This window comes from Bufo bufo, chromosome 7 (assembly GCF_905171765.1).
Source record: "Bufo bufo chromosome 7, aBufBuf1.1, whole genome shotgun sequence".
NCBI classification, from domain to species: Eukaryota; Metazoa; Chordata; class Amphibia; order Anura; family Bufonidae; genus Bufo; species Bufo bufo.
In genome coordinates, this window is record NC_053395.1 from 69,366,449 (window position 1) to 69,386,516 (window position 20,068).

The 20,068-nt window shown below is 47.7% G+C and overlaps 1 protein-coding gene across 1 annotated transcript in view; it reads right to left on the reverse strand.

Annotated features, from left to right (window-relative positions):
• Nucleotides 1-18,547, reverse strand: part of LOC121008534 (lipopolysaccharide-induced tumor necrosis factor-alpha factor homolog) — a 70,414-nt gene extending 51,867 nt beyond the window's left edge. The window contains exon 1 of the mRNA XM_040441150.1: nucleotides 18,523-18,547. The gene's annotated coding sequence lies outside the window, so the exon portion shown is untranslated. The remainder of the gene's footprint in view (nucleotides 1-18,522) is intronic.
• Nucleotides 18,548-20,068: the final 1,521 nt, after the last annotated feature.

Consider the following 20,068-nt stretch of genomic DNA (forward strand, 5'->3'; position numbering starts at 1 on the left):
ACATATACCCATGCTGGGTGAGAGAAATATCTTGGCAAAAGACAACTTTTCCCATTTTTTTATACAAAGTTGGCATTTGACCAAGATATTTATCTCACCCAGCATGGGTATATGTAAAAAGACACCCCAAAACACATTCCCCACCTTCTCCTGAGTACGGAGATACCAGATGTGTGACACTTTTTTGCAGCCTAGGTGGGCAAAGGGGCCCATATTCCAAAGAGCACCTTTCGGATTTCACAGGTCATTTTTTACAGAATTTGATTTCAAACTCCTTACCACACATTTGGGCCCCTAAAATGCCAGGGCAGTATAACTACCCCACAAGTGACCCCATTTTGGAAAGAAGAGACCCCAAGGTATTTCGTGATGGGCATAGTGAGTTCATAGAAGTTTTTATTTTTTGTCACAAGTTAGTGGAATATGAGACTTTGTAAGAAAAAAAAAAAAAAATCATCATTTTCCGCTAACTTGTGACAAAAAATAAAAAGTTCTATGAACTCACTATGCCCATCAGCGAATACCTTAGGGTGTGTACTTTCCGAAATGGGGTCATTTGTGGGGTGTTTGTACTGTCTGGCCATTGTAGAACCTCAGGAAACATGACAGGTGCTCAGAAAGTCAGAGCTGCTTCAAAAAGCGGAAATTCACATTTTTGTACCATAGTTTGTAAACGCTATAACTTTTACCCAAACCATTTTTTTTTTACCCAAACATTTTTTTTTTATCAAAGACATGTAGAACTATAAATTTAGAGCAAAATTTCTATATGGATCTCGTTTTTTTTTGCAAAATTTTACAACTGAAAGTGAAAAATGTCATTTTTTTGCAAAAAAATCGTTAAATTTCGATTAATAACAAAAAAAAGTAAAAATGTCAGCAGCAATGAAATACCACCAAATGAAAGCTCTATTAGTGAGAAGAAAAGGAGGTAAAATTCATTTGGGTGGTAAGTTGCATGACCGAGCAATAAACGGTGAAAGTAGTGTAGGTCAGAAGTGTAAAAAGTGGCCTGGTCTTTCAGGGTGTTTAAGCACTGGGGGCTGAGGTGGTTAAAGTTATCACCACATAAAGTGACACATGTCAGATTTGTACTTTCCAGCAATGGATCTCCTTGTTCCTTTTCTTTAGAGCTACAGTACATTAGGCAAGCCATTTCCATGATACGCTACCACAAATGGACTGAATACCCCAAATTAAAAGTCTAGATCTGCTTTTTGTTCCCCTGCAATGGTAGACTTCCTATCTGATCTGTAGGTGGCACTTTGTCAGAGGCTGGTGCTGGAAAATCTCTATTCTTAGTGACAGGTAACACTACTCATCAGCATGTTAATAATCTTCTCATACCACATTAGGTGTAGCAAAACATTCCAGATAAGCAAAGAGATAAAGGACTTCATGTGACTTATTGGCTTGTCGTATGACTTTTATGGCAGCTGTTTTTGTCAGTACAAGCCTTGTCAATGAAAGGTCATTTCCAAAGGTTTATCAGCTTCTGCCTTCTTTAATAATGAACAACATAAAAAGTGCTAAAATGGGAAAAAAACACAATTTCACCATTGTTTTTTGGATTTTTGTTTTATGGGGGTTCACTGTACGGTGGTACAGGCAACTGACATGTTACCTTTATTCTGTGTGTCACGGCTGTATGTGAGCAACAATAGTATACACAGTAAAAGAGCTACTGACCGGACCCAAACTAGGGAGGATAAAGGGTGACCCCTGTCAGACCCTCAAAGCTCTCCCTATGCTGCTAAAGCACATGCCCGGATCCAAATGGCGGAACGAGGCATGCCCACGTACCTAAGACTGATGACCACTGTAACCCCTACAATAGTGGAAGGGGCACGGCCACCGGTGCCCTACTCAGTTTATGGAGGGAACCGTGGCCACCTCAGATCCAGTCAGAAAATAATCAGGTACACAACAATGTCTGTACACTTAGCTGAAGGTGTCGCAGCCGCAGAGAAGACGGATCCAAGGACAGCTGGCAATATCCGGAGTGCTTGCTGCAGCAGAACACAGGTCCAGTGAACTGATAGCTACAAGTAAAGATACTAAAGCAAGAGCTACAACTGAAATGAGAACTATTATCCACGCCCTACAATAGGAGGAGGGGTGATATAAAGAGAGGGAAATCAAACGCATGAGGAACAGCTGGGAGGAAGGAAACCAAAAGTAAACAGAGCAGTGAGAACTCCTCCCAGCTCTAGTAGTGACATCATCACAGGGGTGGAGAAACAGAGCTGTGAGAACGTCCCAAAGCTCTGGTAGTGACAGTACCCCCCCCTCTGCGGGTGGACTCCGGACACCCAGGACCCACCTTCTCAGGATGAGCCCTATGAAATGCCTTGATGAGGCGAGTGGCTTTAATGTCTGACACTGGAACCCACATCCTCTCCTCAGGACCATAACCCTTCCAATGAACGAGGTACTGAAGAGAGCTGCGGACAATGCGAGAGTCCACAATTCTGGAAACCTCAAACTCCAGATTGCCATCAACCAAAATCGGAGGAGGAGGCAAAGAGGAGGGTACCGTGGGCTGGACATATGGTTTTAAGAGAGATCTGTGAAATACATTATGTATCTTCAAAACCCGTGGAAGATCAAGACGGAAGGCAACAGGATTTATGACTGACAAGATTTTATAAGGCCCAATAAACTTGGGACCCAATTTCCAGGAGGGAACCTTCAGTTTAATATTTCTTGTAGACAACCACACCAGATCACCCACATTTAGGTCCGGACCAGGCACACGTCTCTTATCAGCCACACGCCTATACCTCTCACTCATCTTTTTAAGATTACTCTGAATCTTTTGCCAAATGGTAGACAAAGACGAGGAAAATCTCTCCTCCTCAGGTAAACCAGAAAGAGCCCCTCCCGAGAATGTCCCAAACTGCGGATGGAACCCATATGCACCAAAGAATGGTGACTTATCAGAAGATTCCTGACGACGGTTGTTCAGAGCAAACTCAGCAAGAGGGAGAAATGAACACCAATCCTCCTGGTTTTCTGCCACAAAACAGCGCAAATATGTCTCCAGATTCTGATTGAGGCGCTCAGTCTGACCATTCGACTGCGGGTGAAAAGCAGAAGAGAAGGACAGCCGAACCCCCAGGCGAGAACAGAAAGCCTTCCAGAACCTGGACACAAACTGCGTGCCTCTATCGGAAACAATATCAGAGGGAATGCCGTGCAATTTAACAATATGGTCGACAAAAGCTTGCGCCAACGTTTTAGCATTGGGTAAACCAGGGAAAGGTACGAAATGAGCCATCTTGCTAAAACGGTCCACCACCACCAGGATCACCGACTTCCCCGAGGAACGAGGAAGATCCGTGATAAAGTCCATGGACAGGTGTGTCCAAGGACGGGAAGGTATGGGTAACGGGAGAAGGGAACCTGAAGGCCGTGAACGAGGGACCTTAGCGCGAGTGCACGTCTCACAAGCAGCCACAAAACCCTCCACCGACTTACGAAGAGCCGGCCACCAAAATCTCTGAGCAATGAGATCTTCCGTGGCTCTACTCCCGGGGTGACCAGCAAGAACCGTATCATGATGCTCCTTAAAGAGTTTGTGACGTAGCTCAGGAGGCACGAACAACTTCCCAGAAGGACAACGGGCAGGTGCCTCAGTCTGGGCAGCCTGGACCTCGGCCTCCAAATCGGAATATAGAGCAGAAACAACTACCCCCTCCGCCAAAATGGGACCCGGGTCCTCGGAGTTTCCTCCTCCCGGAAAACAGCGAGAGAGAGCATCAGCCTTCACATTTTTTATCCCAGGTCGGAATGTAACAACAAAATTGAATCTGGAGAAGAACAGAGACCATCTGGCCTGTCTCGGATTCATACGCCTGGCCGACTCCAAGTATGCCAGATTCTTATGGTCGGTAAAAACGGTGATAGGGTGCCTGGCCCCCTCCAACCAATGGCGCCATTCCTCGAAAGCCAACTTGATGGCCAACAACTCCCTATCTCCCACATCATAGTTTCTCTCTGCCGGGGAGAGTTTTTTAGAGAAAAAGGCACAGGGTCGCCATTTGGCAGGAGAAGGGCCCTGGGACAAAACCGCACCCACACCCACCTCGGAAGCATCCACCTCAACAATAAAAGGTAAGGAAACATCGGGATGCACCAAGACGGGAGCAGACGCAAAACTCTCTTTAATCTTAGAAAAGGCTGCAAGCGCCTCTTCCGACCAAGAGGAAAAATCCGCCCCCTTTTTTGTCATGTCAGTAAGGGGTTTGACAACAGAGGAATAATTCAAAATGAACTTTCTGTAATAGTTCGCAAAACCCAGAAAGCGCATCAATGCCTTCTGATTCTCAGGAAGCTCCCACTCAAGTACAGCACGGACCTTCTCCGGATCCATGCGAAAACCAGAAGCAGAGAGGAGAAAACCCAGAAATTGAATCTCCGATACCATAAAAAGACATTTCTCCAGCTTGGCGTACAATTTATTTTCCCGCAGAATCTGCAGAACCTGAAAAAGATGATCCTGATGGGTCTGAACCTCAGGGGAAAAAATCAAAATATCATCAAGATACACCAATACAAATTTCCCCATTAAATGGTAGAAAATACTATTTACAAAATGCTGAAAGACGGCCGGAGCATTCATCAGGCCGAAAGGCATAACGAGATTCTCGAAATGCCCGTTAGGGGTATTAAAGGCCGTTTTCCATTCATCCCCCTCTCTGACCCTGACCAGGTTGTACGCGCCTCTCAAATCCAATTTGGAAAACACCTTGGCCCCAACAATTTGGTTGAAGAGGTCCGGGATCAGAGGAAGTGGATAGGGATCGCGAATCGTGATACGGTTCAGCTCCCTAAAATCTAGGCAAGGTCTCAGAGAGCCATCTTTTTTTTTAACAAAAAAAAACCCGCGGCCACAGGTGACTTTGAGGGACGAATATGCCCCTTCTCGAGACTCTCGGAGATATAAGTTCGCATTGCGATTCTTTCCGGTTGTGAGAGATTGTAGAGGCGTGCTTTTGGCAGCTTGGCGCCGGGAATGAGGTTAATGGGACAGTCAAACTCCCGGTGAGGAGGTAGCTCCTGAACACCGCTCTCGGAAAACACGTCCGAGAAATCAGAGAGAAATGATGGCACAGTTTTAGTAGACACCTCTGCAAAAGTCGCTGTGAGACAATTCTCTCTACAAAAGTCACTCCACTCATTTATTTGCCTTCCTTGCCAATCAATAGTGGGGTTATGTCTAGTGAGCCAGGGTAACCCCAAAACTAGAGGAGAAGGCAATCCGTTAAGGACAAAACAAGATATATCCTCCACATGAGTGTCACCTACAGCTAGCCGGATATTGTGAACAATGCCCTTCAGAGATCTCTGTGAGAGTGGAGCAGAGTCAATAGCAAAAACAGGTATATCCTTTTCTAATGTGCAAACCTGAAAACTATGCATGGCTACAAATTGAGTGTCAATAAGATTGACGGCCGCTCCACTATCGACAAAAATCTCACAAGAAATGACTTTGCTCTCTAGCGCCACCCTGGCAGACAGGAGAAAATGGGAACTGCAGGTCAGAGGAAAAGCATCAATTCCTACATCAACTTTGCCCAAAGTAGCAGATGAAGCAGAATTTGATGATTTACCTTTTGAGGTTTTTCTCTTATTATCGCTCTTAGTACAGTTCAAGAATCTCCTAGACGGACAAACATTTGCCAAATGACCTATGCCCCCACAACAAAAACACACCATACTCTGAGGACTAAATCCTCTTTTATCAGGGGCAAGTCGACCTAGCTGCATGGGCTCCTCCTAAGAGGGGAGCGAGACAGGATGAGGCCCCTGCACACTGAATGAGTCCGCACCACTGCCCCTAGACTGACAATGGCTGGACAGAGAGGTCTCGTTTCTTTCTCTTAGACGCCTGTCAAGGCGTACTGCCAATGACATGGCAGACTCTAAGGACGTTGGTCTCTCATGGAAAGCAAATGCATCTTTCAATCTCTCTGAGAGACCATGACAGAACTGACTCCGGAGTGCAGCATCATTCCAACCCGAATCAGCTGCCCATCTCCGAAATTCAGAACAATAAAGCTCCGCAGACAGTTTGTTCTGGCATAAAACACGTAAGTTAGATTCGGCCAGAGCAACACGATCCGGGTCATCATAAATCTGCCCCAGGGCCACAAAAAATCTTTCCACGGATCGAAGGGAGGGATCCCCTGATGGCAGCGAAAAAGCCCAAGTCTGAGCATTACCCCTGAGCAGGGAGATGACAATCCTCACCCTCTCCTTACCAGAGGAGTGGGGACACAAGCAAAAATGGAGTTTGCATGCCTCTCTGAAGCGAACAAAATTCTCACTGCCCCCGGAGAACGTTTCCGGAAGTGAGACCTTTGGCTCGCAACAGACTCCATGAGCCGGAGCAGAGCCCAATGCTTGAAGCTGAGTCATAGATTGACGGAGATCCGCTACTTCCAAAGTAAGACCCTGCATGCGGTCAACCAGGCCAGAAAGCGGATCCATATCAAAAAAGGACGGTTTTGGTGGATTATAATGTCACGGCTGTATGTGAGCAACAATAGTATACACAGTAAAAGAGCTACTGACCGGACCCAAACTAGGGAGGATAAAGGGTGACCCCTGTCAGACCCTCAAAGCTCTCCCTATGCTGCTAAAGCACATGCCCGGATCCAAATGGCGGAACGAGGCATGCCCACGTACCTAAGACTGATGACCACTGTAACCCCTACAATAGTGGAAGGGGCACGGCCACCGGTGCCCTACTCAGTTTATGGAGGGAACCGTGCCCATCTCAGATCCAGTCAGAAAATAATCAGGTACACAACAATGTCTGTACACTTAGCTGAAGGTGTCGCAGCCGCAGAGAAGACGGATCCAAGGACAGCTGGCAATATCCGGAGTGCTTGCTGCAGCAGAACACAGGTCCAGTGAACTGATAGCTACAAGTGAAGATACTAAAGCAAGAGCTACAACTGAAATGAGAACTATAATCCACGCCCTACAATAGGAGGAGGGGTGATATAAAGAGAGGGAAATCAAACGCATGAGGAACAGCTGGGAGGAAGGAAACCAAAAGTAAACAGAGCAGTGAGAACTCCTCCCAGCTCTAGTAGTGACATCATCACAGGGGTGGAGAAACAGAGCTGTGAGAACGTCCCAAATGCTCTGGTAGTGACACTGTGATACAAGGCCTGTTATAGATATATTCCTATGGAGCCCTGCCATAAACCTCAATGTTAAATTACTGTGGTCTATGATCGACTGCTAACCCCCTGAGGACAGGGCAGTTTTCAATTTTTATGTTTTCGTGTTTTACTTCAGGAGCCATCATTTTTCTGTTCACATAGCATTTGAGGGCTTATTTTTGTGGGACAAGTTGTACTTTCTAATGGCACCATTTAATGGGGTGGAATAAAGAAAAAAAATAATAATTAGTCTTTACAACTGTCACTAAGCGGTAAAACTGACCTGTTCCATTGGTGACTCTCTAAAACATTAAGGGTGAGGGTCTGCTGCTGAGCTGACCCTCTAAAACATTAGGAGCGAGGGCAGCCAAATAAGCATGTTGATATGATGGAGGAGGAGGGGGACGAGAAAAGGAAGATTGAACCATATACCCTTTTTTGTGGTGGAAGGGGTGCATGGGAATACAGTGTATTCAATACACCATAAAAGCCACATTTAAAGTGCCTTTATGTTCAGCCTCTTTCCTCTGGTGGAGTAGGGAAGTCAGGGGCAATCCAGGCCTTGTTCATTTTGATAAGAGTCAACCTGTCAACATTTTCAGTTAACAGGTGGGTGCGCTTATCAGTTATTATGCCCCCAGCAGCACTAAATACCCGCGGTGACAGAACGCTGGCGGCAGGGCGGGCCAGCACCTCCAAGACGTAGAGCGCCAGTTCGTGCCACGTGTCTAGCTTGGACACCCAATAGTTGTAAGGCACTGAGGGATCATTGAGGATGCTGACACAGTCTGCTACGTACTCCTTCACCATCTTCCAAATCTTTTCCCTCCTTGTGACACTAGGTCTCGCATCAGGGTGAGGGTGCTGGTGGCGTGTCATGAAACTGTCCCAGGCCTTGGAGAGTGTTGCCCTGCCTCTGTTGGAATTGCTGTGTGTTCCCCTCGTCTCTCCTCTTCGGTTGCCCAAGGAACTACGTACTCTGCCACCAGCGTTGTCAGATGGAAATTTTTGGAGCAATTTTTCCACCAGGACCTTCTGGTATTGCACAATTTTGCTAGTCCTCTCCACCACAGGAATGAGAAATGAGAAGTTCTCTTTGTAGCGGGGGTCGAGAAGGGTGAACAACCAGTAATCGGTGTTGGCCAAAATGCGTATAACGCGAGGGTCACGGGAAATGCAGCATAACATAAGGTCAGCCATATGTGCCAGAGTCCCAACAGACAAGCCTACGCTGTCCTCATCAGGAGGATGACTCTCAATCTCCTCATCCTCTTCCTCCTCTTTGGCCCATCCACGCTGAACAAATGGAATAAACCTGCTATGGGTACTACCCTCTGTAGCGGAGACAACCGTCTCCTGCTCCTTCTCCTCCTCATCATCATCCAATTTGCGCTGAGAAGAGGGAACTGAGGGTGGTCTGGCTATCACCCTGTGTACTGTCTTCCCCTATTTCCACCTCTTCCACATGCAAAGCGTCCGCCTTCATTGTGAGCAGCAAGCGTTTCAGTAGACACAGAAGTGGGATGGTTATGCTGATAATAGCGGCATCGCCGCTCACCATCTGTGTTGATTCCTCAAAGCTGGGTAAAACCTCACAGAGGTCAGACATCCATGCCCACTAGTCGCTTGTGAAGAGCGGAAGTTGACTGGAAAGGCATCGACCATGTTGCAGCTGCTATTCCACTACTGCCCTCTGCTGCTCACAAAGCCTGGCCAACATGTGGAACGTGGAGTTCCAGCGCGTGCTCACGTCACACAACAGTCGGTGAGCTGGCAATTGCAAGTGCTGCTGCAGCGTTGCCAGAGCGGCAGCAGCTGTAGATGACTTTTGGAAATGGGCCCACACATGGCACACCTTCACCAGTAGTTCAGGCAAATTGGGGTAGGTTATGAGAAACCACTCAACCACTAAGTTGAACTCTTGGGCTAGGCATGGTATGTGTGTGAGCTTGCCGAACTCCAAAGCCGCCACCAAGTTACGGCCATTATCAGACACAACTATGCCTGGTTGTAGGTTGAGTGGTGAGAGCCACAGCTTTGCGATGGTGTGCTGTTTGTCATCTAAGCAAATTAGTTTCAGCACAGCCTGTTGACGCTACCCCACTGCAGTGCTACACTGCTTCCAGCTACTGAATGATGGCTGACTGGTGCTGCAAGATGAGAATTCAGAGGTGGAAGTGGAAGAGGAGGTAGAGGAGGATAAGGGGGGGGAGGGGTTGCAGCCACTAATGTAGGTGGAGGCAGAAATCCTGATGTAAGTAGGGCCCGCAATCCTTTGTCGGTAGCACCTGTGCCATCCCAGGGTACGACTCGCTTTCGGCCTCCACAAATTTCACCCAGTGTGCTGTTAGGGAAATGTAGTGTCCCTGGCCAAAAGCACTTGTCCATGTGTCAGTCGTTAAGTGGACCTCCCAATACCTGCATTGTCAGGGCATAGGTGCTGTTACGGGACACATGCTGGTGTAAGGCGGGGACGACACACCAGGAAAAATAGTGGCGGCTGGGGACTGAGTAACGAGGGACAGCCACCGCCATCAGGCTGCGGAAAGCCTCAGTGTTCACAAGTCTAAATGGCAACATTTCCAGGGCCAGCAATTTGTAAAAGTGCGCATTTAGTGCTATGGCCTGTGGGTGGGTGGCTGGGTATTTGCGCTTTCGTTCAAATGCCTGGGGTATGGACATCTGTACACTGCGCTGGGACACAGAAGTGGATGTGCTAGCTGATGGTGCTTGCGAAGGTCCAGGCATCTGGGCCTGCTTCTTGGACAGAGGATTGGCCAGCGTGTAACACAGGGGAAGAGGAGGCAGTGGTGTGACCCGCAGTCACTGATTGTGGGCCCAGGCGTTCGGCCCACCTATTAGGGTGTTTTGATGCCATGTGGCGGATCTTGCTGGTGGTGGTGAGGTTGCTAGTGTTCACGCCCCTGCTCATTTTGGTATGGCACAGGTTGCAAATGACAATTCTTTTATCGTCTGCACTTTTCTCAAAATAGCGCCAAACTGCGGACCACCTACCCCTTGGCAAGGGAGATTGCCGCAAGCGGGTGCTCCAGGGAACAGTTGCGGGCCTGTTTGGTGTGGCCCGCCTTCTCTCTTTTGCCACCCCACTGCCTCTTCCAGCCTGCTGCAGTGCTGCAGATCCCTCCCCCTCTGTACTGCTGTCCTCGCTCGGCTTGCCACCTTCCCAGGTTTGGTCAGTGATTTCATCGTCCACCACCTCCTCTTCCACTTCCTCACTCTGGTCATCCTCCTGACTTGTTGACCTAACAAGAACTTCACTTATTGACAACTGTGTCTTATCCTCATCATCAACCTCTTGAGACACTAATTGCTGTTGACTTATTGGCAACTGTGTCTGATCATCATCATCCACTTTGTGAAACACTAATTGCCGTTCCCCACCGTCATCTTCTTCTGACTGTGGATGCTCAAGAGTTTAGGAATCAGTGCACAAGGTTTCCTCATGTCCCTCTTCAAGCGAGCTTGGTGAGAGGCCCAAATCAAGGAATGGCGCTGAAAAGAGCTCCTCAAAATATCCGAGTGTGGGATCACTTGTTTGCCAAGACTCTCCATGGTGGGAGGAAGGAGGATCAGGGTGAGGATTCTGTTGACCAGACTCTTGGCTACTGAGACTGGACTTTGTGGAAGACAGGGTGGTGCTTAACTGACTGGAAGCATTATCTACTGTAATCCAACCGATCACCTGGTCGCACTGGTGTGACTTCGAGATTGGTGTCCTGCACCGCCCTGCAAACTGGGACATGAAGCTAGGTATCATGGATGAGTGTGTTTCTTGTGCTCTGGCAGCAGGCACAGTTTCACCACGCCCAGGGCCACTGCCTCTGCGTGCACCATCAGCAGCACGGCCACTTCCTCATCCCTTACTGCTTGCCTTGAGCATATTAAATGGTATATATGCTTGCAAGTATGTCACATGTACAGTAGCACAGGTTTTGTAAGTGTATGCGCAAATAAATTACACTGAATGTCACAGATATTTAGGATGTGCAAACGTTATACAGGAGATGTAGTGCAGGTAATGTCACTGTCACCAGCGGGGAAAAAATTTGACTGAATGTCACAGATATTTAGGATGCGCAAACATTATACAGGAGATGTAGCGCAGGTAATGTCACTGTCACCAACGGCTAAGAAAAAATTTCACTGAATGTCACACATATTTAGGATGCGCAAATGTTATACAGGAGATGTAGCGCAGGTAATGTCGCTGTTAGCAGCGGCCAAACAATTGCGCTGAATGTCACAGATATTTAGGTAATGCAGTCATCTTTACAGGACGGCCACTCCTAGGGAGAGTAGCAGCAGTGCTGAACTTTCTCTATTTATAGACAATTTGTCTTACCATGGACTAATGAACAGCAAGGCTTTTGGAGATACTTTTATAACCCTTTCCAGCTTTATGAAAGTCAACAATTCCTAATAGTAGGTCTTTTGAGAGCTCTTTTGTGCGAGGCATCATTCACATCAGACAATGCTTCTTGTGAAAAGCAAACCCAGAACTGGTGTGTGTTTTTTATAGGGCAGCTGTAACCCACACCTCCAATCTCATCTTATTGATTGGACTCCAGTTGGACACCTCACTCCAATTAGCTCTTGGAGATGTCATTAGTCTAGGGGTGCACATACTTTTTCCACCTGCACTGTGAATGTTTACATGGTGTGTTCAATAAAAACATGGTAACATTTAATTCTTTGTGTGTTATTAGTTTAAGCAGACTGTGATTGTCTATTGTTGTGACTTAGATGAAGATCAGATCAGTGGCGTACATATAGGGGTCGCAGGGGTCGCAGTTGCGACCGGGCCCGGCACCCCAGGGGGGCCCGGCCGCCTGTGGACCCCTGGGGCCCCTGCTGCAGCTGCGTCTCAGTCTGGCATCCATGATCCATCCGTCACATAAGTTGCCCCCCGTGTCCGCCCTCCGTCCTCCTCCTTCCTTCCTCCCTCCCTCCCTCCCTCCTTCCTACGGTCACTCACGTTAGCGCCGGCGTCGGGCCCGTGAACTCCCGCGAGACCTGTGCGAACTCCTGTCCAGATTTGAGAAGAGGCGCCGACCGGAAGAACAGAAGAAGAGCTGAAGTTCCTCTGCCCTGCCAGCCGGTAACGCGACGGTCGGTAAGTAAAAGCCGGGGGGGGGGGAGCGTACCGGACCGGACCCGTCCCGACCGGACCGGACCCTGGGGGGGGGGGGATGGGTGAAGCGGCAGCAGCAGCAGCCAGCAGGAGGGCACACTAGGCCCCCAGGCACCCCCCTTGGGCCCTGGCAGATGACGGGGGGGGGGGGCAGCAGCAGCAGGAGGGCACACTAGGCCCCCAGCCCCCCAGGCAGCCCCCCTGGCAGATGACCGGGGGGTGTGTGTAGCAGCAGCAGGAGGGCACACTAGGCCCCCAGCCCCCCTTGGGCCCTGGCAGATGACCGGGGGGGGGGGGGGGTAGCGGCAGCAGCAGCAGCAGGGGGGCACACTAGGCCCCCAGCCAGCCCCCCTGGCAGATGACCGGGGGGGGGGGGGGGTAGCGGCAGCAGCAGCAGGGGGGCACACTAGGCCCCCAGCCCCCCAGGCAGCCCCCCTGGCAGATGACCGGGGGGGGGTGTAGCGGCAGCAGCAGGAGGGCACACTAGGCCCCCAGGCACCCCCCCCTGGCAGATGACCGTGGGGGGGGAGCAGCAGCAGCATGGCACACTGCGCCCCCCAGGCACCCCCGGGCCCTGGCAGATGACCAGGGGGGGGGATGGGGGTAGCGGCAGCAGCAGGGCATACTAGGCCCCCAGGCACCCCCCCTGGCAGATGACCGGGGGGGGGGGGGGGGGGGTAGCGGCAGGGCACACTAGGCCCCCAGCCCCCCAGGCACCCCCCCTGGAGTGGTAGATGACCCGGGGGTGGGGGGTTTAGCGGCGGCAATCTCTGGCAGGAAAAGCCTGCAGGGCCGCAGCAACAGGGCACACTGAGGCCCCCAGCTCCTCATGCATCCCCCCTGGCAGATGATCCCCTGTGCCAGAGACAAGTGCCAGTGACTGTAAACCCCCCCCCCCGTCATCTGCCAGGGGGAATGCCTGGGAGCCTCAGTGTGCCCTGTTGCGGGCTTTTCCTGCCAGAAACGAGTGCCAGTGACTGTAGTCTGTAAACCCTTCCCCCCGGTTATCTGCCAGGGGGGATGCCTGGGGGGCTGGGGGCCTCAGTGTGCCCTGTTGCTGCGGGCTTTTCCTGCCAGAGACGAGTGCCAGTGACTGTAAACCCTACCCCCCCATTCATCTGCCAGGGGCCATCTGCCTTGCTTTAATGGGATTGCCAGATTGGGGCCTCGGCTGATCTGATCATCTGAGGGGGTCTTTGAAAGCAAAGACGGTCTTTGCTTTCAAAGACCCCTCAGATGATCAGATCAGCCCAGGCCCCAATCTGGCAATCCCATCAATAAATTCAGGCTGCCCCCCAGGGCCCCACTGCTGCAGGTCATTGTTCTCAGCAGCAGGCCAGGGCCCCCTACTCAAGTAGTCAGACTCTGTAAAGCAGCTGGCCTGCTGCTGAGAACAATGACCTGCAGCAGTGGGGCCCTGGGGGGCAGCCTGAATTTATTGATGGGATTGCCAGATTGGGGCCTGGGCTGATCTGATCGTCTGAGGGGTCTTTGCTTTCAAAGACCCCTCAGATGATCAAATCAGCCCAGGCCCCAATCTGGCAATCCCATCAAAGCAAGGCAATTCGGCTGATTGATCTGGTGGCTGATGGGGGGAGCGGGGTCTTTGGGCTGATGTGAGGTCTGATGGGCATGGGGGATGGCTGGGGGTCTTTGGGTTTATGATTGATCTGGTGGCTGAGTGGGGGTCTTTGGGCTGATCTGAGGTCTGATGGGCATGGGGGATGACTGGGGGGGTCTTTGGGCTGATGATTGACTCAGACGGATCTGGTGGCTGAGTGGGGGGTCTGATGGGGGGTCTTTGGGCTGATCTGAGGTCTAATGGGGGCTGACTGGGGGTCTGATGGGGGGTAGGAAACTAAGATGTCTGTCTGTCAAACTCTGCAGAGATGAGAGATGGCTGAAAGAAATCATCATGGTGGTCCGGTCTGAATGGAGAAGATGAAGAAAGGGAACATCTACTGTACATCAAAGGAGATGTCACTGGATGTAAGAGGTATGGGCGCGATATATAGGTAGGGCTGTGCGTGGGTGTGGCTTGAGGGTGGGCGGGGACACAGGGGCCCCATAATCTCCTATTGCCCGGGGAAGTGCCCCTCCCGAGACCAGGCTCTGGATCCGCCACTGAGGGGGGGGGGGGGGGGGGGGGGTGGGCGGCAACTGTATATAGCAGATGTTGTGTCACTGTCAGCAGCGGCCAAACAATTGCACGCAATTTAGTGCAGGTTGCTAATTGCAGCCAGATAAAACAATAGTCCTTAAAAGGACTTTTGGGTCTCTAACACCTTTCAACAGTAAACCCTGCCTGAAAAAAGCAAAACAATTCCTGTCCCTACACTATCTGTCCCTTCTGCTGCAGCTCTCCCTGACGCATGCGCAGTTCAATTATCGGCACACACGCACGGACACGCAGCCCTGAGCGCTCACACAGGGCTTCTATGTTATATACCTCCCTCCTTCCCTATAGTATATTATATATCCTTTCTCTTTTATATACCTCCTCCTTCTCTAAGGTGTATCATATATCCCTGTACCACCTCCTTCTCTACAGTATATCATATATCCCTGTATCCCTCTCCCTCTCTATAATATGATTATACATCACTGTAACGCCTCCTTCTCTACAGTATATCAATAGCTCCAGAGTCGGGTACTGGGGGAGCCCTGACAGTGCAGCACACTCAGCCCCCTCCCCCCAAGTTATGCGGCCCTTTATTTCTGGATAGCTCTACATGGCGGGCGCTCTCCCCCCTGTGCACGCCGGGCGCGCAAGTATGGGCAGTGCAGGCAGTGTCTGTGCATGTGTGCCAATTGGCCGGCATGCCGCGCATGCGCACTTAACTAATCGGCACACACGCAAAGACACAGCGCAGGCACACAGGGCTTTTATTAGGTAGGATTAATGTTATTTAGTTCTAGAAAATCATCTAAGCCCTTATTAAAACTGTGCACTGTTTCTGTTTTGACCATGTCCTGAGGAAGTCTATTCCACAGAGTCACAGTTCTTATGGTGAAAAAGCCTTGACACCTCTGTGAAGACTGAACTTTTTCTTCTCCAGATGAAGGCAGTGCCCCTTGTCTTTTGAAGGGATTTTACATGGAACATCTTTTAACCATATATTTTATACAGGCCATTTATATAGTTATATAGGTTAATCATGTCCTCCCTTAGGCACCTTTTCCAAGACTAAATAAACTAAATTCTTTGTCTGTCCTCATAACTAAGGCTACTTTCACACTCGCGTTTGGTGCGGATGCGTCTTGTATCTGCACAGACGGATCCACACCGATAATGCAAACGCTTGTATCCGTTCATAACGGCTCCGTTTGCATTATTCATTCAAAAAAAAGTCTAAGTCAAAACTTTCAATGCAAGTCAAGATGGATCCGTTTTCAATTGCACCATATTGTGTCAGTGAAAAATGGATCTGTCCCCATAGACTTACATTGTAAGTCAGGACGGATCCGTTTGGCTCTGCATCGTCAGACGGTCACCAAAACGCTGCAAGCTGCATTTTAGTGACCGTCTAAAAAAATGCAACGGAGACCATATGCAGCCAAACTGATGCATTCTGAGCGGATCCTTATCCATTCAGAATGCATTGGGGCTGAACTGATCCGTTTTGGGCCACTTGTGAGAGCCCTGAAACGGATCTCACAAGTGGACCCATAAACGCCAGTGTGAAAGTAGCCTAAGACCCTCCATGCCCCTTATCAGTTTAGTTGCTCTCCTTTGTACTTTTTCCAGCTCCAGGGTATACTTTTGTATGGACTGGTGCCCAGAACTGAACTGCATATTCCAGATGAGGCCGCACCAAAGTAGTAATATTGTGTTCCTGTGCTGCAAGTCCATGCCTTGTTTAATACATAAGTATATCCTGATTGCTCTCTAATTACTTGGTGAAGACATAGAGATCTTTTTGAATATGGGCACTACTACTTGCGCCAGTGGCTTGGCACTGTACCAGTCACTAGATAATCTCCAAAATTCAAGAACAGCAATAACTGAACTGAGTACTTTAAGAATTCTTGGGTTTAATACATCTGTCCCAGAGCTTTGTTCACAATAACTTTATTTAATTTAGCTTGGACCAAATCTACATTTAGCCAATTTAGTATATTACTGGATGTACTAGCCCTGGCACCAGCAACATCAGCTAATTTATCTTCTTTTGTATATAAAAACCCATTTAGTTTAGCTCTGCCGTTTCCTGATCCTCAGTGTCCAACTCCCTGTTAATTAGGAGACCTACCTGCTCTGACCTTGATATTTAGCATTTATATATTTTAAAACATTCTGGGGATTTGTTTTGCTTTCTTTGGCCACATGTTGTTCATTTTGTACTTTTGCAGATTTTATCTCTTTTTTTTTACAGATTTTATTAAGGCTACTTTCACATTGCCGTTTCTGGGTCCGCCTGTGAGATCCGTTTCAAGGCTCTCACAAGCGGCCCAAAACGGATCAGTTCAGCCCCAATGCTTTCTAAATGAATAAGGATCTGTTCAGAATGCATCAGTTTGCCTCCGTTCAGCCTCCATTCCGCTCTGGAGGCGGACACCAAAACGCTGCTTTTTTTTTTTTTCATGGTAATGCAAATGGATCCGTTCTGAACGGATACAAGCGTTTGTATCATAGGTGCGGATCCGTCTGTGCAGATACCAGACGGTGTGAAAGTAGCCTTAGCCCCTTTAAAATTTTAAAGGTTATAGCTGACCTGATGGATTTGTATTTTTATAAATGCCCTTTATGGTCATTTACTGCACTTTTTACTGTAGCAGTAAGCCATGTGGGGTTTAATTTTATACTTATTACCTGTAAGGATAAATTTTGCAGTATAATCACCCAATGTAAATCTAAAGCTCTCCCATTTTTCCTGTGTATTATTGTGTGACAATAGCTGATCCCAGTCTATGCTCTAAAATGAACCTGGGGAAAATGTCCTTTTTACATTTTTTAGTTTTTTCCCTCCCAGCCAGAGTCTGTTATTTACAGTATAGAAGGAATATAATTATATTGTGGTCACTGTTACCAAGTGTTTCACAAACCAGTGAAATTTTCAACAAACTCTGCATTGTTAGAAATTACCAGATCCAACATAGCATCGCCCCTACTGGGATCTTCTACAACCTGACCCATAAAGTGGTCCTGTAGCAAGTTGATGAATTTCCTCCTCTTTGCAGTTTAGGTACAAACAAACCCCTGTCCATAGTTAAAAGCTCCCATTATAATCACTGTACCTGTCTGTGCAGCCCACTCTATTGGTTATACAACTGAACTTCTATCTCCTCACTGATTTTAGGGGGTCTATAGATTATACCAATAATGATTTTTTTTCCAGAGTTTATTTACGGTACCTTTGAAATTCCACCCATAAGATTTCAACAGCCTCACCATCCTCACCCACAATTGCATCTTTCATGCTTGTATTCATATAACTCCAAACATACAGACATACTCCACTATCTTTTTTATTGACCCTATCTTTCCAAAAAAGTATACTGTAAATCCTTTAAAATTTAACAGCCCAGACATGTGAATAGTCCAGCCATGTCTCAGCCATACCAAGTACATTTCTGTACTCCACCACACCAATGGACTCCAAATCTCCAATTTTTCTTCCTAGGCATTTGTGAACATGCATTTTAAGTTACTCTTAAATTGAATTCTTGAGATTTTTTGGGCACTTCGTTTTTTTTTAATTGTATGTGGATTTCCCTATTAACTGCCCTAATAAACCCCATCTTCCATTTCTCCACCCACCAATATATTCTGACCCCTCTCTGACCACTCTACTATCTGCCTTGCCCTCCCCCCTCATACCTAATTTAAATATTCCTCCTCCACCAGCCTAACCCCCTGCTAGAATTCTCTCCCCCAGCACAACAGACATCCTTCAATACAGGTACAATTCATCCCTGGATTACAGTTTGTACCCCAATGAGAAGTCGGCCCGGTGCTCTAAGCACACACATCCTTCAGCCCTACACCAGGACTTAAGCCATGCATTTAGCTCCCTAAGATCCCACTGTCTTCCTCTTATAACATCAGTCAATGATTTATAGTAATTGTTAAGTAAGTCACTTGTTTGTTCTATTACATATATACATACATACATACATACATATATATACAAAAACACTGAAACATATGATGACATAAGTGAATAAATCATTAAAAAAAAAGATTCACACCTAATGTATTCCGGATCCTCTATCCAAGCTGGCTTCTGAATGATCTGAAGAGTCAAATATATCATACCATATTATAAAGGAAAGGAGAGGCGAGTCAAAGTTCAACCAGCTAATCAAATGACCTAATGCACAATGGAAAGAGTCACTGGGGATTACACAATTTATTACTCTATGTTCACATGGATTATGTTTTAGCAGCTGTGTTAGTTTACAGTAATGCTCATATGTGCTAGTGTAGTGAATGGCATTTTTATAACAAACTTGCATGGGTTTCAGGGCTACCTACATGTTGTGCTTGCAGTTACTAAATGGTAAAACACTCGGTAACACTGACATGGAAAAGGATCTAGGAATTTTAATAAACAGCAAACTAAGCTGCAAAAAACAGTGTCGGGCAGCTGCTGCCAAGGCCAATAAGATAATGGGTTGCATCTAAAGGGGCATAGATGCCCGTGATGAGAACATAGTCCTACTACTTTACAAATCATTAGTCAGACCACACATGGAGTACTGTGTACAGTGCTGGGCTCCTGTGAACAAGGCAGACATAGCAGAGCTGGAGAGGGTCCAGAGGAGGGCAACTAAAGTTATAACTGGAATGGGGCAACTACAGTACCCTGAAAGATTATCAAAATTAGGGTTATTCACGTTAGAAAAAAGACGACTGAGGGGAGATCTAATTACTATGTATAAATATATCAGGGGTCAGTACAGAGATCTATCCCATCATCTATTTATCCCCAGGACTGTGACTGTGACAAGGGGACATCCTCTGCGTCTGGAGGAAAGAAGGTTTGTACACAAACATAGAAGAGGATTCTTTACGGTAAGAGCAGTGAGACTATGGAACTCTCTGCCTGAGGAGGTGGTGATGGTGAGTACAATAAAGGAATTCAAGAGGGGCCTGGATGTATTTCTGGAGCGTAATAATATTACAGGCTATAGCTACTAGAGATGGGTCGTTGATCCAGGGAGTTATTCTGATTGCCTGATTGGAGTCGGGAAGGAATTTTTTAATCCCCTAAAGTGAGAAAAATTGGCTTCTACCTCACAGTTTTTTTTGCCTTCCTCTGGATCAACTTGCAGGATGACAGGCCGAACTGGATGGACAAATTTCTTTTTTCGGCCTTATGTACTATGTTATGTACTATGTTAGATGCTCCATGTGTTGAAGTTTCCGATATTGACGTCAGTGAGAAAAAAAACATAGAATTGAAAACCTTTTGCATAGACCACAGATTTTATATGTGGTACCACAATACAGTTTTCCATAGACCTAGTAAGTACATTTTTTCCAGACTGCATGACCTTGGAAGGACTACTACATAAATACTTAGAAAACCAAAAGACCCATAGGGACACGCATACAAAAAATATATAAAGCTTTATTAGGTAATTAATGACAAATAATTACAACGACACATAATTCAAGACAATTATCTAAAACAAGTAAAGCAGCAATACAGGTAGTGTTGCGAGAAGTAGCTCACATGCTGACTGACAAAGTATAAGATCCCAATATCTAAGCTTGCTCAGCACAAGGGCA